Source organism: Macaca mulatta, chromosome 16, assembly GCF_049350105.2.
Source record: "Macaca mulatta isolate MMU2019108-1 chromosome 16, T2T-MMU8v2.0, whole genome shotgun sequence".
Lineage (NCBI taxonomy): Eukaryota > Metazoa > Chordata > Mammalia > Primates > Cercopithecidae > Macaca > Macaca mulatta.
In genome coordinates, this window is record NC_133421.1 from 21402417 (window position 1) to 21428520 (window position 26104).

At 40.4% G+C, this 26104-nt stretch overlaps 1 protein-coding gene across 14 annotated transcripts in view; it reads left to right on the forward strand.

Annotated features, from left to right (window-relative positions):
- Positions 1-26104, forward strand: part of SPECC1 (sperm antigen with calponin homology and coiled-coil domains 1) — a 310488-nt gene that overhangs the window by 158047 nt on the left and 126337 nt on the right. The window contains exon 1 of one of the 14 annotated variants that reach the window (XM_077970537.1): positions 11992-12132. The exons of the other annotated variants lie outside the window; for them this stretch is intronic. The gene's annotated coding sequence lies outside the window, so the exon portion shown is untranslated. Of the gene's footprint in view, positions 1-11991; positions 12133-26104 lie in introns of those variants that run through there. 14 annotated transcript variants of the gene reach the window in all.

Consider the following 26104-nt stretch of genomic DNA (forward strand, 5'->3'; position numbering starts at 1 on the left):
GTTTCACCATGTTAGCCAGGATGGTCTCCATCTCCTGACCTTGTGATCCACCCGCCTCGGCCTCCCAGAATGCTGGGATTACAGGCGTGAGCTACTGCGCCTGGCCCAGGCAAATAATTTTTCCTTGAGCCTCAACTTCTTTATCTAGGAATGGGAAGAGTAATATAACCTACCTTGTAGGTTTGTTGTGGTGATTCATAGGTTAAAACATCTGAAGGCTTAAAATAGACACACATAGAAAGCGCCTGATAAGCTTTAGCTGTTAATTCTTCTTAACCCTCTAACATAATATTTTGGTTTGGACTGGTTGTTTTCTAGTCCTATCTCATTCTCAGGTTAGCTCATTACTTCTTGGATCCTTTTTCTCTCTTTTGGATTCTCTTTGCTTTTGTAAAAGTGAAGATGTGGCCGGGTGCAGTGGCTCACACCTGTAATCCTAGCACTTTGGGAGGCCGAGGTGGGTGGATCACCTGAAGTTGGGAGTTCGAGACTACCCTGACCAACATGGAGAAACCCTGTCTCTACTAAAAAATACAAAATTAGCCAGGTGTGGTGGCACATGCCTGTAATCCTAGCTACTCGGGAGGCTGAGGCAGGAGAATCGCTTGAACCTGGGAGGCGAAGGTTGCAGTGAGCCGAGATTGCACCATTGTACGCCAGCCTAGGCAACAAGAGCGAAACTCTGTCTCAGAAACAAACAAACAGACAACAAAGTGAAGATGCATACATCAAATATCAATGGTAATACGTAGTAAAAAATCAAGAAGTAATGTCAAATATATCTGTTACTGTAATAAATGTGAGTGGGTTAAGCTCTCCATTAAAGAACTTCCCCCAATTAAGACAGAAAATCAATATATATACTGTAGAAAAGCTTGTTTATATGTTACTTTGATTTTTAAAATTAAGTCATTTAAAGTTGTGAATAATAAAAAAGTAGCTCTTGAAACTTTCAAGTTCAATGTCTTGTTATTCCATATGTTCTGTTTATAAATGCAGTAAAATTTAATAAGCACTCTTTAAGAGCATCTGGTTAAATTCAGTTCTCTTTATAAACTTTGCTAATAAAGTTAACATTTTAATTTGTGTTTATTTAGTATATTTAGGTTCTTGTTAAAGTCTGACAAAAAAGTCCAGTTTTTAAAGTCTTATAAATTTAATGATTATTCTAATAAATTTAGTGATTCTTAAGTCCTCTTATATATTCCAAAACATTTATATTTTCTTTCTCTCTTTTTTTGTTTTTTTGAGACAGTTTCTCTCTCAGTCGCCCAGGCTGGAGTTCAGTGGCATGGTCATAGCTCACTGCAGCCTTGACCTCCTGGGTGCAGGTGATCCTCTCACCTCAGCCTCCTGAGTAGCTGGGACTACAAGAGCATGCCACCACATCTGGCTAATTTTTGTGTTTTTTATAGAGACAGGGTCTTGCTATATTGCCCAGGCTAGTCTTGAACTCCTGGGCTCAAGCTATCCTCCCACCTTGGCCTCCCAAAGTGCTGAGAGTATAGGTGTGAGCCACAGTGCCCAGCCTGTATTCTCTCTTTATATGTGTGTATATGTAGATGCACGCTTTCAAATTTAAAATTACAAATTAATTACTGAGTTACAGATTTTGAATTGGAATCACAAGGTTGACCTTTAATGCTTTAATCCAATTCTCATAAACATTAAAAGTGTAGTTCTCTAATGCAGATATTTCTTAATATGGAATACTATTACTACTTGTCTGATTCTTTTGATTATTTCCCCACTTGTTCTATTTTTTTTTTTGAGACGGAGTCTCACTGTGTCGCCCAGGCTGGAGTGCAGTGGCCGGATCTCAGCTCACTGCAAGCTCTGCCTCCCGGGTTTTTACGCCATTCTCCTGCCTCAGCCTCCCAAGTAGCCGGGACTACAGGTGCCCGCCACCTCGCCCGGCTAGTTTTTTGTATTTTTTAGTAGAGACGGGGTTTCACCGTGTTAGCCAGGATGGTCTCGAACTCCTGACCTCGTGATCCGCCCGTCTTGGCCTCCCAAAGTGCTGGGATTACAGGCTTGAGCCACCGCACCCGGCCTCCCCACTTGTTCTAAATCTTTCTAGGATTAAAAGATGTTTACGTAAATGTTTTATTCCAAATAATGTTGGGATTTCTTCCCGTGTGTGTGTGTGTGTGTGTGTGTGTGTGTATATATATATATATATATATTTTTTTTTTTTTTTTTTTTTTAAGAGACAAGGTCTTGTTCTGTTGCCCAGGCTGGAGTGCAGTGGTGTGATGCTGGCTCACTGCAGCCTTGACCTTCCTCTCTGCCCCAGCCTCCTGAGTAGCTGGGACTACAGGCAGTGCCACCATGCCCAGCTAATTAAAAAAATTTTTTTTGGTAGAGATGGGGTCTCACTGTGTTGCCCAGGCTAGTCTCCAACTCCTGGCCTCAAGCTGTCCTCTCACCTCAGCCTCCAAAAGTGTTGACATTTGCCACCATGCCTGGCCCCATATAATTTTTAGGGTTGTCTTCTCAGTTTGCTGAGGTTTTTTAAATAAATAGGGATCTCTGACAGGGACAAGGTTGGGATTCTAACCCTACCTAGACTTCAGATATCAGCTTGAGCCACTTTTGCTTTGGTTGGAACATATTCTTGACCATATTTGGTTTGAGCATATTCAAGGATATTCTGTGCTAGTAAGTTTTCTCAACCTTCATCTGAAGATAACTGTTTTGCCTTACCCTTTATATACTTTGCCTGGGTATAGAATTCTTGTTCATCACCTTTGTAGTCTTTCTGTAGCATGGCCTTCAAAAGTTGAAGAAACAGGTGTCGTAATACTCACGTGCCTTAGATTCAAGTTATATTTTATTTAATTTGTGTAGCTTCTAATAGGAGCCTGAGACCCCCATTCAAACGGCCATATAACTTGATTAGAGTTTGCACTTCTTTAGCACTTAAAATATATAAATATTTTCCCATTTAACTCCAAAGAACTTTAACTTGATAGAATACTGCCTGTTTTTTTGTTTTTTGTTTTTGTTTTTTTTGTACTTTCTGTCTCTTAAAGCAGTATCTTCTTAAAAAAATTTAAATTAACTTTAAGTTCTGGGATACATGTACAGGACGTGCAGGTTTGTTACATAAGTAAACGTGTGCCATGGTGGTTTGCTGCACAGATCAACCCATCGCCTAGGTATTAAAGCCCCACATGCATTAGCTGTTTATCCTGATGCTCTCCCTCCTACCGCCCCCGCCCCCTGACAGGCCCCAGTGTGTGTTGTTCCCCCGACCCCTCTGCGCTGTTTCCATGTGTTCTCATTGTTAAGCTCCCATTTATAAGCGAGAACATGCGGTATTTCGTTTTCTGTTCCTGTTAGTTTGCTGAGGATAATGGCTTCCATCTCCATCCATGTCCCTGCAGAGGACATGATGTTGTTCCTTTTTATGGCTGCATTCTATTCCATGGTGTATATGTACCACATTTTCTTTATCCACTCTGCCATTGATGGACATTTGGATTGATTCCATGTCTTTGCTATTGTGAATAGTGCTGCAGTGAACATACAGGTGCATGTATCTTTATAATAGAATGATTTATATTCCTTTGGGTATATATTCAGTAATAGATTTGCTGGGTCAAATGGCATTTCTGGTTCTAGGTCTTTAAGGAATCACCACACTGGCTTCCACAGTGGTTGAACTAATTGACATTCCCACCAACAGTGTAGTTCTCCCCAGCCTCACCAGCATCTGTTGTTTCTTGACTTTTTAAAATAATCGCCATTCTGACTGGCATGAGATGGAGCTCATTGTGGTTTTGATGTGCATTTCTCTAATAATCAGTGATGTTCAGCTTTTTTTCATATATTTGTTGACTACATAAATGTCTTCTTTTGAGAAGTATCTGTTTGTGTCCTTTGACCACTTTTTAATGGGGTTGTTTTTTTCTTGTAAATTTGTTTAAGTTCCTTGTAAATTCTGGATATTAGACCTCTGTCAGATGGATAGCTTGCAAAAATGTTCTCCCATTCTGTAGGTAGCAGTATCTTTCTTGATAGTAAAACAAAATGTGATTTAATTGTGGATATCTTTCTTGGCTTTGTCTGTCTTACAGGATAATTCTACTGAAACAATAGTATCAGTTAAAGACACAATATACCATAAAGTATCTTAAATGAGATAGGGCCGTTTATATTGATAAAAGTGCAGTTCAAGAAGAAAAAGTAGCAGTTACAAAGTCCACTCACTAAATAGCAAAACACTGGAAGTAACTAAAGGAGAACCTATTTGAAACACATAGAAAAACTCGTAAAGTGGGAGAATTTAACTGTGTCTTACACAAACCATTTTTTCAAAATGATCATGGAATGGTTAATATATTGATCTATTCTAAGGCCAGAAAGAAAACCTCATTACTTTCATTCAAGAGAAATTTTACTGGTCACTCTGTGATCATAATGCAATAAAACTGTAAATAGTGAAAGTTGACATTTTAAAAACTTAATCTATTTGGAAATTTTGACTCAAATAGGAATTGAAAACTACAGTTATAGATCATTTAGAAAAATAATTATGAAATACTAATAAAGTTACAAATAATAAGCAAATTTATTCCTCTGAAAGCTTTTATTATCAAAAAATAAAGAATGAAAATAAAGTAAGTTCTACACAAGGACATTCGAAAGAAGAGAAACAACAAAAGAAATCTGGCATAACTGGAGGGAGTTTTTTAAAATGGCAGAAATTAATGAAGTAAGTTACGACTGTGTCTGTTTCACTCTTCTCTTTCCTCAGTACCTAGCACCTTACTAGACACATGGGTGGTGTTTAGTAAATATTGAATAAATATGAATGAGTAAAAAAATCACCAGAATTGAAAAATCTTAAGAGTATGTTCTTTGTTAAACAATGAAATGAAGTTTTAGTTAGACTCATCAAGAAATAAGATAACACAAATACCCCAAATTATATATATATAAAATGTGTGTATATATAATATGTATAATTTATATTATATATAGTATATAATAGATATGTTAGCTATATATGTGTATGTGTATATATATAATATATAATGTATATAATCAGGGATGTTGGAGATTTTTTAAAAACTAGAATAAAAAATAGAAAAATCTTGAAAAAATTGAAATTAGGAAAACAAAATTACCAAAATCAATTCATAAAGAAATGAAATACTTGGACAGAAAAATATTCTTGGAAGATGTCACAAAGTGACTTAAGAAAATAGCTCCCGGCTGGGCGCAGTGGCTCATACCTGTAATCCCAGCACTTTGGGAGGCTGAGGCGGGTGGATCACCGAGGTCGGGAGTTCAAGACCAGCCTGACCAACATGGAGAAACCCTGTCTCTACTAAAAATACGAAATTAGCTGGGTGTGGTGGTGCATGCCTGTAATCCCAGCTACTCGAGAGGCTGAGGCAGGAGAATCAATTGAACCCGGGAGGTGGAGGTTGCAGTGAGCCGAGATCATGCCATTGCACTCCAGCCTGGGAGACAAGCGTGAAACCATGTCTCAAAAAAAAAAAAAAAAAATAGCCCCCAAAATAATCCTGAATCCAGATGGTGTTATAGGTAAAGTTTTTCCAATATGAGAAAAATATAATTTCTGTGCTATTTAAAGTTGTGTGGTATGTTTCCCAAAGATATTAGATATTAAATATTACAGAGGGTATAGGTAATGATATAAGCTATGTACAGATGATTATTTCGTATTTTAATAATTAAAATGTGCTAGAAAAACTGTAACTCATACATTTAATCTATGTCTGTTGCTTAGGACCAGGTTAAGTCAAAGAAGAAATGAGTCAATATTAAATTTATGCAGAAAAATATTAAACACATAAGACAGTTGAGTGCAACTATAGCCAAAATTATGATGGTGATATTCAAATAATAGAAACTTGAAAAATATTCCAAAGTACAGAAAAGATGGAAGGCATTCCAATTTGTTTTGATGAAAGTAGTACTAATACTGTTAATATTATTTCTGATACCAAAGCTTTTCAAAGATGGTATGAACAAAGAAAGCCACAGTGTATTCTTACTAATGTAGAGGCTCTCCTTAACTGAAATATCAGCCACATTTAATCCAGCCATACGTTTAAAAAAAAATTACACCATTGGCTAAAAAGTGGCTTATTCTAAGAATGCACAAATATTATTAAGTAAATAGAATTGGAACTATCAGTAAATTTAAAGATAAAAGTTACCATCATACTCTATGTCAGTAATGCATTTAATAAAATTTAACATCTACCTCATAAACATTTAATTTCTGTTGGAATAGTCTGGATCTTTTCTTAAGATAAATAAGATGCTCGCCAGGCGCGGTGGCTCATGCCTGTAATGCCAGCACTTTGGGAGGCTGAGGTGGGCGGATCACGAGGACAGGAGATCGAGACCATCCTGGCTAACACGGTGAAACCCCATCTCTACTAAAAATACAAAAAACTAGCCGGGCGTGGTGGCGGGCGCCTGTAGTCCCAGCTACTCGGGAGGCTGAGGCAGGAGAATGGCGTGAACCCGGGAGGCGGAGTTTGCAGTGAGCCGAGATTGCGCCACTGCACTCTAGCCTGGGTGACAGAGCGAGACTCTGCCTCAAAAAAAAAAAAAAATGATAAATAAGATGCTCTAAAAGCAGCACATACCATGCTTAACAGGAAACTGAAAACATCCCTATACAGGTCAGGGACAAAACAGTGGTGCCTGTACAGGACTTTATGACATTGTTTTCAAATATACTAACCAAAGCAGTAAGATTTTAAAAAAATGGTTATTAAAAATGAGACAAAATTAGCATTCTTTGTAGATACTAGAATTCTCTTGTTAGAATAGCCAAGGAGATCAACTGAATAACTATGAGAACCTGTAACAATTTAGTAAGGTAACCAGCTTGGAAATGAGTATATAAATTCAGATATGTATGTGTGTGCATATATATGCTTGTATGATGTAGATAGATGTATATGTAACAGTAGTTTTCTTTTATGATAGTAATCAGAAACGATGGTTTTTTTTTTTTTTTTTTTTGAGACAGGGTCTTATTCTGTCACCCAGGCTGGACTACAGTGGTGCTATCTGGGCTCACTGCAACCTGTGCCTTCCAGGCCCAGGCAATCCTCCCACCTCAGCCTCCTGAGTAACTGGGACAACAGGCACGTGCTACCAGAGCTGGCTAATTGTTGTATTTTTTGTAGAGACGGGGTTTCACTGTGTTGCCTAGGCTGGTCTTGAACTCCTGAGCTCAAGTGATCCACCCACCTCAGCCTCCCAAAGTACTGGGATTATAGGAGTGAGCCTCTGTGCCTGACCACAATGGTTTATTAAAAGGTTTCATTCACACTGTGAAAAAAATGCATAAAACCTGAGGAAGAAACAAGAAATGTGCATGGCCTCTGTGAGAGCTGTAAACTATCTACTCAGGGGCATAGATATAAACTGTCTCCTCAGAGGCACTGGTGATGATGCGGTAGGTGTCCTCCGTTGAGTGGAGGAATTATCATTATAGTTCTGAAAATCAGAAATAGCTGCTGAATTTTGTAAAATGCCTTTTGGGCATTCACACAGATCTTACTATTTTTCTTTTTAGATATAATGATTTGATGGATTTAAATATCTTCACCTTATAATAAACTTTAAGTCAGGTTTTTCTAAATCTTCCTTTTGGATTTTTTTTTTTTTTTTTTAACATGAAAGGTGAATTAACAGCATTTTTTCTTGGTGCCTTATTGCATTATATATAAAATAAGGGGATGTGTGCATGGTTAGTTCTTAAGTTCCTGGTAACTTTAACATTCTATGATTTTATGGTTTTAGACTTTTTTTTTCCCAAGAGACAAAGGGGCTTGCTCTGTTGTTTAGGCTGGTCTCAAACTCCTGGCCTCAAGGGATCCTCCTGCCCTGGCCTCCCAAAATGCTGGTGTAACAGGCATGAGCCACCACTCGTGGCCAGACTTTTAAACATTTCTAACTCAGAGAAGTGTTTGGATTTTACCTCTTGAATTGTTGCACAAATGTGCTTTAGGTATGGGATTTCTAGCTTGTTGAATTCTATTTTACTTAAAAAAATTTTTTTATATGGCTCCAATCAGATCAAACTAGCCTATGTAGTATCATAGAAGTAGCATTATAATATTGAGAATTTTGAAGGGTTCCAGGTATCCTGAAGACTTCACCATCACAGGACAAAAACACTTCTAGGGCTGTCTTCCCACCAGACCCAGCGTCTGCTGTTCTTTCGCTCTTGCTGCCCTCCTCCGCTACCTTCTTGCTTAGCCAGTGCGTGTTGTCTGGCATCCGCCTTCACATGGACATTGTGCTGCAGTTGGTTGCTTCTCCAGCTAAGTACGAACTGTCTGAGGATCCATGTTTATCTTTGCCATCTCCATGGTCTCCAGCACTCCGCAGAGTCCTTAGCAAAATGTATGGTTTTAATGAATTGATGGCAGCTGTCCCTTGTATTTCCAGGAAAGTTTTGGATTCTCAGGAGAAAGTAAGTTTGATATTTCAAAACTAATGTGGTTGGCCAAATATTTTATATTGGGATTAAAAAAATTATTTTAGTGGCACAAACTTCCAGAAAGCTTGTGCGTAAGAGTTTTTCCTTACCCCACACGACTACAAAGGTGACCCAGAAATCCTGAGCCAGTGGAACTCCCGGGGGGGTGCAGGTATCACAGGGACCTTGCCCTCCCCACTGTCTCCTTTCATCCCTGTCCCAGAGACCTAACATCGCCATGGTCTCCTTTCCCTCAGTCTTTCATATGTATTTGTAAATATTCTTTTACCAGTATCTTTCTTTCTCTGTTCCTTTTCCTCTTTAACCCTTGCCCTTTTGCTTCAGAAAAATTAGTCTTTTTTCTTTTATGCTCCCCTCATTTCCAACTTCCTGTTCCAAATTAAGCCTAATTATGGTTGAGTGTTAAGATTAGGGTTTATGATGAACCTAGAAAGATAAAGTAATGTATTTTGATGTGAAACTGTATCTAGTAAAGAACTGATGCCAGCCACCTCCAAAGCCCTTGAAAATCCCGTTTGTTTTATCTGCCAGAGAATTCATCTCTTTCTCTAATTGGTCCTGCTTTTCTCTCTAGCACAAGCAGCCAAATTTTAAAAAAATCTTGAAAGGTTACATTATAAGCAGTCTAACCTTCTGATCTGTAAGCAGATAAAGAGTCTATTCATAGTGGTAAAAAACTATTATGAAAATTATCTGTTTATAGTTATATTTTGGCCTCTTTTGGTCTCCCCTCAGTCTGAGTATGTTACAGTATGCTGAAGTTACATGGAATTAATATGCTTCTAAACTGGACCAAAAATGTGATATAACAGCCTGTATTTGCAGGTGAACAAAGTATGAGTGAGAGCGGTATGTGGCTCTGTGTGCTTTGTTTGCCCGTGCGTATTTGTGTGTCTGTGTTCCTCCTGCACAACTTCCCTGACAGCCTGTGCTTTGTGCTTTCATAGGGATTTTGAATTATAAGGGAAAGAAGAAAGAATGAAAATCAAGATATAACAGTAATCGGATCAATGATGACTTTTTTTTTTTTTTTTTTTTTTTGAGACGGAGTCTCGCTCTGTCGCCCAGGCTGGAGTGCAGTGGCGCGATCTCGGCTCACTGCAAGCTCCGCCTCCCGGGTTCACGCCATTCTCCTGCCTCAGCCTCCCGAGTAGCTGGGACTACAGGCGCCCACAACCGCGCCCGGCTAATTTTTTGTATTTTTAGTAGAGACGGGGTTTCACCGTGGTCTCGATCTCCTGACCTTGTGATCCGCCCGCCTCGGCCTCCCAAAGTGCTGGGATTACAGGCGTGAGCCACCGCGCCCGGCAATGATGACATTTTATGTGAACTGTACATTACAATGACCTCTTCTGTAAATTTTGGTATCCAGAACCTTATGCTAACCCTTTCAGATAGAAAACAGTGCTCGAAGTGTATCACAAGCATGCCTTTTTCATTTACTGTTTTTTCATTACTTAAGTTATTCCTTTTCTTCTCTTTTTTTTTTTTTGTATGTGTGTGTGTGTGTGTGTCAGGGTCTTACTTTGTCACCCAGGCTGGAGAGCAGTGTTGTAATCATGGCTCACTGCAGCCTCAACCTCCCAGGCTCAAGTGATCCTCCTGCTTCAGCCTCTCGAGTAGCTGGGACCACAGGCATGTGCCACCTCGCTTGGCTAATTTTTTAAATTTTTGGTAGAGGTGGGGTCTTGCTGTGTTGCTCAGGCTGTGTTGCTCAGAATTAATGTGAATTCTGTTACCAGCTTTGCCTCTGGAGATACTCTGGGGCCTCTTGATGGCTGTGGTCAGGCCACACCATGGTCATGTGCTTGCCAGCATTCTGGTCATTCCTCGCTTATCTACTGCCTCTAATTGTTCCTGTGTGCCTGGAAACTGGTAGCCAAACCTGCCAGAACTGTATACAAACCAGAAGTGCTTCTCCTAGTAGTAAGCAGGTGTGGAGGTTTAGGGGACAGTCATTTTGAGCTTCTCTGGAGCTGTTTTCCTTTTCTCGTTGAAATGACATCATCTCAGGTAGCTGAGTGGCCATAGAGCTGTGTCACTGCACAAGCATGTGGTCAGGTGCTGTTCCCCTGCCCTGGCACCTGTGGAAGATGCGTGGGCCTGCTCTCTGTTGCTTTCTTGTACCACACCACACCCATCCTGGCCTCAGAGCTCCTGCCTGCATGGGCTTCCCTGTGCCTTGATGCTCCTCTCACAGCATGTTACAGCTGACTCCTCCATGGGTTGACTGCAAGGCCCAATTTGCACAGGATAGTTCCAGTTAACACCTAATTGTGGATCAGTTTACTCCTGTTATTTTTACTCTCAAAAAGTGCCCCAATTTGGAACATAAAATATACCATCTCCTACTTAACCATTTCAGGTCTCAGTCCAGTGTCACCTGCTTCAGGTAGACCTTTCCCTTTCTCAGGGGGCAAGTTTCCTGGTTTGCTGTGGCTGCAGAATAAACCCCAGGGCTTGGTTGGGCTGAGCCAGGGTTTGCCAGCAGACAGATTCAGGCTTCTTTCTATGTGAGGGCCCGTGGCAGGCCAGCGTGGGAGGATGTGAGATGGGAGGGGCAGCCAGGTGCTGGGAGGGTTGGGAGAGACATGGGGGGCGGGAAAAGTGAGGCCTGAAGCCAGGGGAAAGAAACATAGAAGTGTGCTGTAAGCTCTGCGTACACCAGCCCTTGATGAGTTTTAATCTGCTTTACCTCTCAAGGCTGTAAGAGTCAGATCTGAGTGTTTTGAAAATGAGACGGTGTGTGCAATTAACTTGAAGAGAACTGATACAGGAGAGATCTCTGGTGAGGCTTCATTATAAGCGGATGACATTACATAAGCAAGCTTCATTTTTTTCTAGGTGATAGGTTGGACTGTTAGACAAAACTCTGGATTCAGAGAAGCGCTGTAGGTGCATTTCACCTCCTGTCTTTACTTTGATGGATTTTCATGTTGGTCAAATGAAGACTTGAGCTCCATCTATAAAATCCCTTCCAGTTTTTAGAAGTATATAATTCTGTTGTATGCTCTAGAGAGTCCAGACTATAAAGCATTTTGAATTTTACTATTTCTTTTCCCCCGATTGTGGGCCAGAAAGGAAAACTTCCAAATAAGGATGCACAGTCCACTCTCGAAACACAGGGAAACAATAACTAGAATACAAGTCTAGCCTTTGCCCTGGCATGAAAAGAATGCAGACTGTTAGCTGACCTGAAGGTTTCTGTTTTATTTCATGTTTAGGTGAAATGGTCAGCTTTGAGCATTACTCCCAAAGAAGTTTCTCCCCAGACTTTAAGATATTTGTGCAATATTAAGATGGTTTTATTATCTGTGAGACAGCTGTGGTCACTTTTATTTATGAAACTGCCATGTTTATTGTATATTTATCAGGAGCTGTGCTGGAAAACTGAATTTAGAGAAATAAACCTGGGCTCACAAATGATTATGGTGACATTCAGTATACCCCCCATGACACTATCACTAACATTGCTAGGTTGCCTTCCAGCAGTTTAGCCACCTCAACTATAAAGGAATGGTGAAGTAATAATGGCAACTTGCCTCATTGGAGAGTGTGCAGACTGCCGTTTTAAACTGTAATTGTCGGGATTAGACCTCAACCATGGTGAAATGTTGGACATAAAGGTACGTGAACAAAGCTAAGTGCAAAGTTGTGTGAATGCTGATTCAATCTTTGTGAAAGTACAGTCCACAGGACACAAATTGGCAAAATTCATTTGCCTTACAGTGTGTTTTTTGAATTATAGCACTTTGGGCCTGAGTTCTGCGCTTGCTGCAGTTCCTGCCAGCCCCTTTGTTCTCTCCTTGGCTCTCGCAGACATTTATTTACATGTTTAGCTCTATAGACAGTTGAAATTTTTGGTGTTTTTTTTTTTTTTTTTAGAGACAGAGTTTTGCTTTTGTTGCCTATGCTGGAGTGCAGTGGTACGATCTCGGCTCCCTGCAATCTCCACCTCCCAGGTTCAAGCAGTTCTCCTGCTCAGCCTCCCAAGTAGCTGGGATTACAGGCATGTGCCACCACACTTGGCTAATTTGCTATTTTTAGTAGAGACAGGGTTTCACCACGTTGGTCAGGCTGGTTTTGAACTCCTGACCTCAGTTGATCCACGTGCCTTGGCCTCTGAAAGTGCTGGGTTTACACGCCTAAGCCACTACACCTGGCTGGCATTTGAAGTTTTGACTCTGATTAAAAAAAGAAAAGACTATTATAACATTGGAATTTAATTTAAATTACAATAAAGGTGATTTTTAAATAAAGTAAATTTTAAAAATTAAATTGGTATACTGTAAATATGCAGTGAGGAGATCATTGATCTTCCTGGTTGCTTCCCAGGGAAGCAGGCCTCAAGACCCAGATTTGTGTGCAGAGTTTGTGGGGGATGCCTCTGGGAACAGTACCAACGCGGGGGTGAAGGAAGCCGGTTGGGCAGAGGGAGTAGCTAAGGTGGATGCAGCTGCGACAACTGCCTCTTCAGAAGGTCCCAGGGGATGGAGCTGGAATGGGCCTTCACAGTGTCCCAGTTGGAGACCAGGTGGTCACATCACTCTCTCTCCCCCATCAGTCTTGGAGGGGAGTCTGCAGAGAATCTGTTTCTTTGCCTTTTCCAGCAGTCTTGCCCTTCATTTCCTTTATAAATCTCAAACACTCACTGAGTATTTTCTTCTTTCAAAAGTTTATTCTCAGGGAGGTGGCTCCCTGGCTGACCACAGGTCCCGCCTGCATTCAGCCTGGCTGACTCAGGAGGTCAGCGCCCAGACCTGACTCATTTTCTTCCTCTCCTTGCCGACCTCACCAGGGCCTGCTTTCTGGCATCTCATTTGGCCAAGCCCTCTGCCCACCTCCTCTTTGCCTGTGGTGGGTGGGCAGGCCAGGCCAGGCTCACCCTCCAGTGTGGAGGGCGGGGTCAGAGGCCCCTGGACAGCCTGGGGCCACCTCTGTGCTCTCCAGCTCGGTTTTGGCCGGAGAGCCCTGGCCAGTTGTCGAGAAAGTGTGCCTCTATTTCCGGGGTAATGCTGTGGGCACAGCACCTTCAGCCTGCAGTCCCCAGAGGGGATGTAGTCATGCCAAAGCTCCTGATGCCATCATCAACCCGTTAGAACCCCTCACCTCCTCCTCCATTCATAAGTCATTAGCCCTAAGCCAGCACAGCACTTCGAATTCAGGCAGTTGATCATCATCTAGGTGTGAATCCCATTTCATTAATTTTTGCCTGGAAATTGGCACTCCCTTTAAAATCTTTTAATGCTTTCGTTTACTGCAAATTTTATTCCGTGACTTTTTCTTCTGTGTGTGCCGTCTCCTGGCTCTCTAGCTTTCCTGTTATACTTGTATTGGATCTTTCCAATCTTCTATGTCTCTTAAATTTTTAAAACTTCTATTCATTTCAGTATTCTTTTATTCACAACTCTGAGTGAATTTTCTTGGTCTTCTCATTCATTGACTGGATTTTCTGTAGTGTTCAGTATTGCTAGTGATCATTATTTTGCAAGTGATAGCAATCTTTTCTGATGTGACATTTTCCCTTTTAACAAAGGTATTTATCTTTTAAAATCTTACTGAAAACATTGATGAGAGACTTTCTAAAGGACTATGACTACACTGGCTTTGCTGGGTATGTGGGTACCCATGACTGTTCTGCTCCTAAAGTTTAAGTACTGGGACTTCTGTAGCTCAGGTCCCTAGGGGGCCTGGGCCTCTGCTGGGTGGGACAGTGGGCCGGATGCACGTTTAGTGCAGCATCCCTAGTCTGTGAACTTCTCCTGTGTCATGCCAAGGGGTTTGAATCCAGGTGTGAATTTGACTACTCAGAAAAGAGAACCATACCGACCTATGGCACATTGAGTAGAGAGTATTTTTTAAATGAATTTGCCCTGATTTAAACTATATTCAGCCTCCTCGGCTTATGTAAATGCACAAATTTCTTCAAATTCTCTGCATAGAAGTTTTTTCTTCATGCTTTCTGGAGCGAAAATTCTTATCCTGGCTTCCTTTATGTACTAGCTGTAGGATTGCAGGCTAGTTTCTTTCTTGCTTGCTTCATTCCCGTCCTGTGTAAAATGGGGCTGATAGTATATCCTTAGGGAGTTCTTAGAACAAAACCCAGAAGTTAATACATTCTCAATGAATGTTAATAAATGTTAAATAAATTAGCAGAAAATGTTAGTTTCAAAAAATCTTAACCCCTTCTCTTTTTCTTCCATCTTCTCCCCCTCATTTTCCTACTTTTCAGTCATTTTCCTTGAGGGTAGGCAACATTTCATTTCTCACCAAATGCCGACAGGTGCTTCCCCCTACTTCTGTGTCCCTCTCCTCCCACCACCCTCCTTGCCTTCTCTAAGGTATTCTTTATGTAGTCAGGGAGTGTATTGGTTCCTGTTGCTGCTATAACAAATAACTACAAATTTAGTGGCTTCAAAAACAACGCAGAATTGTTTCCTGGCAGTTCTGGAGGTTAGAAGTCTAAAGTCAAGGTACTGGCAGGGCTGTGTTCCTTCTGGAGGCTTCAGGGGAATATCTATTTTCTTGCCTTCCCAGCTTCTAGAGGCCACTAGCATTCCTCGGCTTGTGGTCCCCTCTTCCCTCTTCAGAGTATATTGCTTCAACCTCTTGGGCTGTCATCACGTCTCCTTTTTCCGTCCCTGCTTGTCCTGCATCCCTGTTGTAAAACCCTGGTGATTATGTTGAGCCCAGCAGAGAATTCCGGATAATCTCTTTATCTCAATATCCTTAAGCACATCTGCAAAATCCCTTTGTTGTGTGACAAACTCACAGGTTCTAGGGATTAGGATGTGGACATACTTGGGGGACTGTTATTCCATGTGCTGCAGGAAGGTAGATGTGTAAACCTTTTATCATAGCACAGTGCAGGTGGGACCTGCACAGTGGTGCCCTGAGCAAAAGGTGTGGACCTCAGACACGGAAGCAGTTATTTCTGAGGACATTGGGAAAAGTTTGACAGAAGAGAGATGTTGGAGCTGAGTCTTAAAGGATGAAGAGGCCAGGGAAGTTTGGAAGGCTTTTAGGCTGAGGAAACAACACTTGCTAAGAAATAGAGTTGTAAAAAAAATCCTGCAATTTTGAGGAATAGTGAAATCTTTGATGTTGCTAAGACACAGGGTACATTGAGGAGAGAGGTAGGCAAAGAAAATTGTAGGTTAAAACTAGAATGTGCTGTGATGATGAGCTTCTAATGTATCCTGTGAAGAGAGGGGAGCCAGTGGAGTTGTTTTGGTGGCTTTTCAAATATAAATTTTGTCTGATTGTGTAAGTAGTTTTCTTCTTCTAGAAAATGAAGAAACCAAATAAGTATATCAGGAAAATGAAATTCATTCAAAGTTCTGACAGAGATAATGACTGTTGACATTTCTGTGTAGTGTCATTATTGAGCCATTTGTGTGTCTGTTTACCCAGTTGAAACCTCCCTGTATATTAAATTTCATATCTTGAATTCTTTACTTAATGGCATATCAACATTTCTTCATGTAATTAAATACTCTCAACTATCCTTAACATCTCCATAATATCCTATTGTATATATTACCATAATTTATTTAATCCTTCATTGTTAGATTCAATATTTTTCTATTTTATTTTATTTATTATTATTTTTTGAGACAGAGTCTCTCTCTGTTGCCCAGGCTAGAGTGCAGTGGCGCGATCTCGGCTCACTGCAACCTCGGCCTCCTGGGTTTAAGCAATTCTTCTGCCTCAGCATCCTGAGTAGCTGGGACCACAGACGTGTGCCACCATGCCCGGCTAATTTTTGTAGTTTTACTAGAGACGAGGTTTCACCATTTTGGTCAGACTGGTCTTGAACTCCTGACCTCATGATCCGCCTGCCTTAGCCTCCCAAAGTGCTGGGGTTAATAGACGTGAGCCACTGCACCCAGCCATATTTTATTTTATTTATTTATTTTTGAGGCAGGGTCTGTCTTGCCCTGTCACTCAGACTGGGGTGCAGTGGTACGATCACTACTCACTGCAGCCTTGACTTCTCAGGCTCAAGCGATCCTCCCACCTCAGTCTCCCTAGTAGCTGGGACTGCGGGCGTGAGCCACCACTCCCGACTCCTCTCTATTTTAAATAATACTAACACATAGATTTGTGTTTAAGTTTTTGAATGTTTCCTCAGGGCAGGAGTGCTTCTCCTCTGTTTATTCTCTTGAGTTGTGAGATCAGGTAGAAATGTTCCCGTGTCTAGGTGGAGGAGACCCCAATGTGCTCTTTCATTCACTCCCGGGCTCTAGAGTGGAAACTTCTGTGTCTTTCTCTGTGTGATGATTTGTGTGGGTGCCAAAGGCCAAACCCATATTTAGCGAAGAAATAGTGTGATCCACTTAAAAGGGGATTTAATAACTTGAGATGGAGATACCAAGCTGAACATTCACAACAAGCATAACTAAATCAGAGAGGCAGAAGAAAGCATCAACCAGAAAAAAAGTACTAACTTTTAAAGACTGATTACTCCTGATTTAAAACTTTTACTAGATGAAATACAAAGGGTAACAGTCTCTGCTGAGAACTGAATTAATTTTCTGGAAGGAGTGTCTTGTAAAACAAAGATATTGTGAGGTGAAAAACGTAAGATGCTTAAGGGATCTATGTAGGAGACCTAATAATTGAACAATAGGATTCCTAGAAGGGGACAAAGTAACAGATGGAAAATACATCGTATTATAAAAGAAGAAAACCTAAGCTGAATAAAATTTTAGACTTCAGATTGAAAGGACTCATGGAATTCTTTTTTAAAAGACATTATTGCTGGACTGCAGCAATAAAGATAGAAATCCTGCCAACTTCTAGACAGGAAGATAGGTCAGTTTTGAGGGGAATTGGGATGCCATAGGAGTTCTTATCCACTTCACAAAGAAGCTGGAATAGAGTCTGTATGGATTATTGACTCTAAAGAAGTAATATAAATCTTCTGTATTCAACCATATCAGCCTAGGTTTTTACTTGCATGCCACAGAAGCTGAGTTTGGTTGGCTTAGGAGGAAAAATTTTTAAGGATGTTGAGTTGCAGTGAAATTGTTAGAAGGGCTAGAGAGAGATGCCTATAGGCTCTGCAGCCAGGGATAGTGCGTCAAATCTTACACAGAATTGCCCAGGCCAGGTGCTTCTGCTGTGTTCCTGGGCTTAGACAGTGTAGCTTGCACCAGACGCTGCAGGCACTAAAGTCTACAGTGAGCGCCTTGGCCACTGCTTTCTGGGATCTTGATCTTGCTGCAGCTACCATTGTTGCAGCGAGCATTTTCCATCATAGTCCTTACTTTGCAGCATTAGTTCCTGAATCAAAGTCTGGGACAGGTGTAAATAATGGCAGGGTCAAGGGGCCTCCTAGCTGCAAGGGGGCACTGAGAAAGCAGGCAGCTGGCATTTTTAGCTTATTTAATGGGAGGTAGACCCTACCTTTAATTGAGACTAATAAGGTGGGAAAGTCCCCAGGCTTAGGAAAGAAGAGCTCAAAAGCCAGGGAATCAGAAAGAATGTCCGAGATCAAGTACTCCTGCCCAGATATAATTCAGTGAACCAGAGCAAAAGAAGAATATTTTTAGCCATGAGGGATTCATCCATCTCATTTGAACAAATATTCAAATGTCCAGTTAGATACTGGTAATTGGCTTAGAATAGAAATATGAAGATAGAAGAAAATGAATAATATAAGAAACAGTAGAGAGCAGTGAATCTTGCAGCAGGAAACATTGCATACATAAATGGAAGATATTAGCACGACAAAAGATTCAGAATGTAAGTGTAAAGTAAGAATTCTTGAAAGGAAGGTTCGTACTACCTTGGAACATCTAGGAAATAGCCTGGAACTAAAAATTCTAGACCATCTCAGCAAAATCCTGGACTAGGATTGCAGGCATTCAGATATAAAATTCCTCTAAAAATTTCATCTTTGTTGGTGAGGGACTGGGGCGGGGAGGCATGGTTATTTAGTTTGGATGAAGGTTTAATTAAGAGTGTTAGAAATGGCAGGTGACTACTAACGGAGTAGTAAAACATAGTATTCTCAAAATGACAGGGATCAAGGATGATAGTGAGCAGAGAGGTAAGCAGGCCAGGAAGGAATAAAGAGAAGTAATATCGAATTAGCAAAAGCTGAGGAGAGGAAAAAGATGAAATGAGTTAACAAATAGTAAACAAAAATCAAGTGGAAACAATAAAGCCAAATGAGCAACCCCACAGTAAATACTCTTCAGCTAAATTCACCTATTAAAAAACAAAGGTCCAGAGTATTAGTGTCAGAGCAAGATGCAAAAACAAAAGCATTGAACAGGACTAAGAGGTACTGTGTATTGGTAGAAACCAAAAATACAAAGTATAACTGCCTTTAAGCAGCAAAATGCATAGAACAAACACCAGAAACAAAAGAATTTGATAAGAAACATATTATACTAGGAGATGCTAATTACGTGTCTTTTCTAATTTGGTGGGTCAGCTAAGCTAAATTGCCAACTTGGATGTTCACAGGGGCTGGTGGGGAGCATGAATATGTGAATTATATGGTGGGAGACCAGGTATGGTGGGAATTGCACAGTGAACTGGATAATGCATGTCTTGCCTAAAGGCATTGAAAGTCATACATTTTAAAGCACTTTGCCAGCCAAACAAAATATATTTGTAGCTTGCTTGCAGCCTTCCAGTTTTCAACCTTTGAAACAAAAAAGCAAAAGTATAGAGGTTAGAAGCAACATATGCAACGAATTTATGGATCAGGGAATGTACATTTTTCCCTAGGTCTAGGGAGTATTTACAGAAGTTGATCATGTCCTTTATCAGAGAAAACACAAAGTGAAATACAAAAATTTTGATTTTTGTATGCAGTAACCTGTCATCTCAGTCCAGTGAAATTAGTGGTAAAAAAAAGAGATGATTATAACAGCAACAACAACAAAACTATCTTGGAGTTAAGAGCCACTGTTGTAAAATAATCTCTGCACCAAAAGAAAATCTAGACAAATTATAAATCATCTAGAAAGAAAAGAAATAGAAGCATTTTGATAACAACGTTTGTAGAATAGAACTGAATCTATAGTCAGGAAAAAGTATAATCTTAGATGCTTTTATTAGTATAAGAAAAGAAAGACAAAATATATGAGTGAAATATTCAACTTATGAAACTAGAAAAAAGTACAAAATAAAGATAAAGGTAAAAGCTGAAATGAATGAAATAGAAAATAAAATGGTAGAGAAGATAAATAAGAATAACACTAGTTCTTTGAAAAGGCAAATAATGGGAATTATTCTTGATTAAAGGAAAAAGAGGAAAAAGCATTAACAAGGAAGAATCTATTTATTGTTATAGGTATGGAGTAAATGAAAAATTAAATCTGCAGCAATACTTGTGAAACACTGGAGGAAGTGGGCAATTTTCCCTCAAAATATAAACTTCAAATTGTTTTCTAGAAAAAATATAAAAGTATTATTGCTACTATTTAACATTGTTTTGGTATTATTGCTACTATTTAACATTGTTTTGGTATTGATGCAATAAGGCAAAATTTTTTTTGGCTTAAATACTGAAAAAGAGAAAAATAAATTTGACCTAAGAATAAGAGAATTTGTGATTATATATAAGATAAATATAAAAAGAACAAAAAGTTTTTTTCTATGCCATCAATAACTGGTTAGCATTGGAATGTGAAAAAAAATTCAATTCACAAATACCATAAAATATCTAGGAGTAATTTAAACTAGAAAATTATGGGACATAAAGTGAATAAGTATTAAATCTTCCTGTGGTTCATAAAACAAGACCTGAAATAATGGAGAAACTGCACTATGTTCCAGGATGGGTAGACATAATGTTATAAAATTATCCTTCCCAAGTAGCCTAGTTAAGAGACATTCTCCCCAGAATTTTTCATTAGGAAAAAAGGAAGCTCCTTATATTTAAGTCTTAGAAAGCATCTTTTTAAACTTAGCAAGTTCTTAATAACTTTACTTTTGAGTAATGAAGTAATACTTCAGACAAACCTCAATTTTTCTTCTCCCCTCCCCTGCCCTCCCCTCCCCTGCCCTCCCCTCCCCTCCCCTCCCCTCTTCTCGAGACAGGGCCTCACTCCACTTTCCCAGGCTGGAGTGCAGTGGCATGATCTTGGTTCACTGTAGCCTCAACCTCCAGGGCCCAGGTGATTCTCTCATCTCAGCCTCCCAGGTAGCTAGAACTACAGGTGCACACCGCCATGCCCCACTAAACTTTTTGTATTTTTAGTAGAGAGCCGTGTTGCTCAGGCTAGCTGCAAACTCTTGGACTCAAGTAATCTGCTTTCCTTGGCCTCCCAAAGTGCTAGGATTACAGGCATGAGCCACCATGCCTGACTTCTTCAATTTGTTTTAAATTGAGTTTTATAGAGGCTACCTGACAGAATTGGTTTTAAAAAAGATAGACAAATTTTTTTTTTAATTTAGTACTTATTCTGTTGGGTATGATCTCATAGTTACAAGTGTTACTATTGTTGAATTGAAGCTTTGAAAGACTGTGTAACAGTTCTGTAAGTGGTTAGGTTGTAGAGATCACAAATGTATACCTACAGGAATAATTTTTTTTTAAACTGACCTAATGTCATATTACATATTTGTGACTTAGTATAACATTTTCAATGACAGCATAATACTATCACTGGATTCAGAAAGTACTGAGTCTCAAGTAGCTTAGCGGACAGAGGAAAGGGGTAAGGAAAGAGAGAATCAAGGTGATGCATGATACCTGCACTGCCTGTTAAAGAGAGCTTCCGGAAAGTGCTTCAACCACTTGGCCAGAACCTAACCATCTGGCCACACCCAGCTCCTAAAGAGGTTGGAAGTGTTCTGGAGCCTCCAGGTGCCTAAGAAAAAGTTGAGTTACTGAGGAAGAAAAGAGAACAAATAATGGGGTATGACTAGCCTCTGCTTGGACATAGGTAGTATTCTGGGGGAAAACGTTATAAAATATGCTGAAATATTAGTACACTTGTAAACAAATAAAAGTAAATGCCAAAAGAGGTGGTGGTGGAGGTCAGTAGGTAGAGGATGATGAGCAATCAAGTGGCAAAAAAGAAAAAAGGTGTTCAACATCAGTAGTAATCAGAGAAATGCACATAAAAAGAAATCATTTTTCAACCTTCAAAAAGAATAACTTCCAGTGGTGGGAAGTGTACAGAGAAACAATTACTCCTATATGTCTACCCCAGTGGTGTGTGGATGATTGCAATCTTTTTTATAAAGCAATCTGGCAATAGTTTTGAGATTGAAAATATGTTTCTCTTGAGGAATCTAGGAATTCTGTCTTGTACACATAAAAGCAGAAGTACATACTTATGTTGCAAATGTAGGAAAAGTTTGCTAATTGCAGTATTTTTTTGTTGTGACCCGAATCTAGGAATACTGAATGTCCCTCAGTAGGAATTGGTTAAATAAATTATAGTACAGTCATCCTCAGTATCTTTCAGAGATTCATTCCAGGATCTCCCATGGATACCAAAATCCACAGATACTCAAGTCCCTGATATAAAATGACATACAATGGCATAGTATTTGCATTTAAACTATGCATATTCTCCCATATAGTTTAAATCATCTCTAGATTACTTATACTACCTAATGCAATGTAAGTGCCATGTAATTTGTTGTTATACTGTATTGTTTAGGGAATAATGACAAGAAAAATGTGTCTATATACATTCAGATGTACCCATCCCTTTTTTCCCAAATATTTTCTACCTGTGGTTGGTAGAATTCCGGGAGGGGAACCCACAAATATGGAAGGCCGGTTGTATCATTCTTGCGAAATTTTATTAAATAAGAATGATGTTGACTGGGCACGGTGGCTCACGCTTGTAATCCGAGTACTTTGGGAGGCCGAGGCAGGCGGATTGTCTGAGCTCAGGAGTTTGAGACCAGCCTGGGCAACATGGCAAAACCCCATCTCTACTAAATTAAAAAAAAAAAAAGACAAGAAATTAGCCGGGTGTGGTGGCACGTGCCTATAGTCCCAGCTACTCGGGAGGCTGAGGCATGAGAATCGCTTGAATCCGGGAAGTGGAGGTTGCAGTGAGCTGAGATTGTGCCACTGTACTCCGGCCTGGGTGACAGAACAAGACTCTTGTCTCAAAAAAAAAAAAAAGATGTAGAGGTAAGAAATATTATTAAAAAGGACAAGTGAGAGCTATTTCCTGGAAGCTATGACCAGAATGTATTCTCAGGTTACATATGTAACTCACAAGAGTGTTCACACCTTTATGTCATAGTGCCTATGCTGTGATCCCAAACGAAAGGCTAAGCATGTTTGTGTCAACACGGAGAAAGTCTTGGAAGAATACATTCTTTCCAGACTGTTCATAATGATTATCTCAGACAAGTAGGGGATTTTGATTACTTTATTTTGCTCTTAGAAACAGCATGTATTATTTTTATATGTGAGGGCTTAGGGGAGTTTAGTGATGAAAAGTATGACCTTTGGAGCCCGCATTTCCTGAGTTTGAATTCTAGCTCAAGCTGTGTGATCTTGGGCAAGTTATCTCTACTGTGCCTCAGTTTCCTTCTTGGTAAAATATATGTAGAGACAGGGTCTACTGTGTATAGTTTCAAACAAGTCAATGTATGTAAAGTATTTGGTACCATAGAAGTTCTACATAAGAGTTCTATATAAGAGAGGGCCAGCTTTATTATTTTTAAACATTTTAAGTATTATTATTAAAGTAAGTCAAGGGCGGAGGAAAGGTCATTGTATTCTTTCCATGGTAAAGTGCTAAACATATTTTCATCATTTCTAAAGCTTGATTTTGAAGAACATGGTGACGCAGCAAAATATTTCTTAATATTTCTTGCCTTCTTTTCACTGGAGTGAAGAAACAGGATCAACTGGCCTGAGAAAGTGCGAAGCATCGAGTTTTGTATTTAACAGAGAGTGGGCTTTATAGCTGTCTGCACTGTGTTTTTGGAATTGGCTGATTGTCCACAGAATTCACACTGGTTCCATGTCTAAACACTTCAGTGATGCAAAAATCAGTTTGGGAAATAGAGACACTTGAATGAATGGGTTTTGAGATAAAAATCTGTCTTGTCATCCTCCTGAGGTGAGGCAGATTGTATTTTCCAGCTGAGGCTGTGACTCTCCCTTGTCCCACATGCCCTCCTACAGTGTGACTCTGCCACTTCCTCTGTCAAGGGATCTGCGTCTTGAATCTGGGCAGGCCCAGACTGGTTCAGCAGGCAGAAGAGGGTGGAAGTGCTCTTCTGACTGCTGAGGCTGGGTTATAAAAGGCCGTGCAGGCCCTTGTTGTTTATAGGGGCCCTTGTGCCTGGAACCATGAGCCATTCTGTAATAAGTCCAACCACTATGAGGCCACCATGCTGGGGAGACTACCACATGGTGCTCCAACCCACAGTCCATGGAGCTCCCATCTCAGCCAGACACTCAGGCTGGAGCCACCTCCTAGTGTCTACGTGAGAATGGCCTAGCCGAGCTCTTTGCAAATTCCTGATCTGCAAAATGATCAGAAAACAAAACGGTTGTGTTAAGTGATGAAGTTATGGGGAAATTTGCTCTGAAACAGTGGTGGCAGGAATGTAAGGGTTAGTAAACAGCAGTGACTCTGTGATGAAGGAGTTCATTCGCTCATGTTGGAAAGACCTTTGCAGAGCCAACCTCCACTGCCCCTTGTACCCAGATGGATGGTCCCATGAACCAGAAGCATTTGTCTAGTGATAATCCCAGGAGTCTTAAAGTGTGGTGTTTTGTTTTGTTTTGTTTTGTTTTGAGGCAGAGTCTCTCTCTGTTGCCCAGGCTGGAGTGCAATGGCAGGATCTTGGCTCACTGCCACCTCTGCCTCCTGGGTTCAAGTGATTCTTCTGCCTCAGCCTCCTGAGTAGCTGGGACTACAGGCACCCACCATCACACCCAGCTAATTTTGGTAGTTTTAGTAGAGATAGGGTTTCACCATGTTGGTCAGGCTGGTCTAGAACTGCTGACCTCAGGTGATCCACCCTCCTCAGCCTCCCAAAGTGCTGGAATTACAGACATGAGCCACTGCACCCAGCTGTGTTTTGTATTTTTTTATTTCACGTTGCATTTTAACTACAGACACACGTTGGCGATATTGTGAATTCAGTTTCAGACCACCACAATAAAATGAATTACATGAGGTTTTTGGTTTCCTGGTGCATACAAAAATTTTGTTTATGCTATATTGTAGTCTATTAAGTGTGCAATAGCATTACGTCAAAAAAAGCAATGTACATGCCTTAATTTAAAAAATTCTGCTAAAAAATGCTAATGAAGTAAGCACATTCTGTTGGAGAAATGGTGCCGATAGACTTGCTCGATGTAGGGTTGCCACAAGCCTTCAATTTGTAAGAAATGCATTATCTGCAAAGCGCAACAAAGCAAAGCTCAATAAAGCAAGTGCTTGTATTGTGTCTCATGTACACTAAAAGTATGCCAAATGGTTTACGTGATTTTTGTGTGTATGTATCTGCTTATGAGACGGGTCTCACTCCCATCACTCAGGCTGAAGTGCAGTGGTGCAATCACAGCTTACTGAAGCCTTGACTTCCCAGGCTCAGGTGATTGTCCCACCTCAGCCTCCTGAGTAGCTAGAGCTGCAGGCACACACCACCACACCCAGCTATTTTTTTGTATTTTCAGTAGAGATGGTTGTCTCCCTATGTTGCCCAGGTTGGTCTCAAACTCCTGGGCTCAAACTCCCGCCTTGGCCTCCCAGAGTGCTGGGATTATAGATTATAGGTGTGAGCCACTGAGCCTGGCCAATTCTTGTTTTTAATTGTTGCCTGATGTCTCCTGCTGGGGCCTGAAGTCTTTTGGGTTAGTTGGTTTTTCACCTGGCACACTACACCAGTTCTATCTGCTGTGTTAATTATACAGGTCTGAGTATCCCTTATCTGAAATGCTTGGGACCAGATGTGTTTTGGACTTTGGATTTTTTTTTGTATTTTGGAATACTTGCATTATACTTACCAATTAAGCATCTGTAATCTGGAAATCTGAAATACTCCAATGAGTGTTTCCTTTTATGGTCATGTCAGCGCACAGAATGTTTAGGGTTTTGGATTTTTTTTCTGGATTAGGGATGCTCAACCCGTACCAGTATACTACACCAGGGAACTGACTCAGCATTGGTCAGACCACATTTTGAACACTTTTTGGTTGACTTCCCAGCATTTACCCCTCTTCTCCCAGGAATTCTCTTTAGTTTATTCCCACTTTCAAGTGAGTCAGCATATCACCCTGGTCTCAGTGAGTCAAGGATGGCACAGACTCAATCAGAATGAGTGTTGAGGAGACGTTTGTTGGGGTGCCTGGGAGAGAGTCCCTGCTCTTTGCTGGATATGATGGTGTGCAGATGTGAGGCCTGGAGCTGCCAGTACCATCACACTGCCATGAGGGCAGGCAGCTTATTGATGAGGGTGACCTGTGGAGGAAGGGAAGAGCAAAAGATGGAGAAAAATTGACCTTAAGAGAACATCTTTCAATTGAGCCAGACCTGAAGTTGGACTTGATCCTAGACTTTCAGTTATGTGAGCTAAATCTTTTTATTGTTGTAAGCTTGAGTTGGGTTTTCTGTTGCAACCAAGAGATTTTTAACTCAC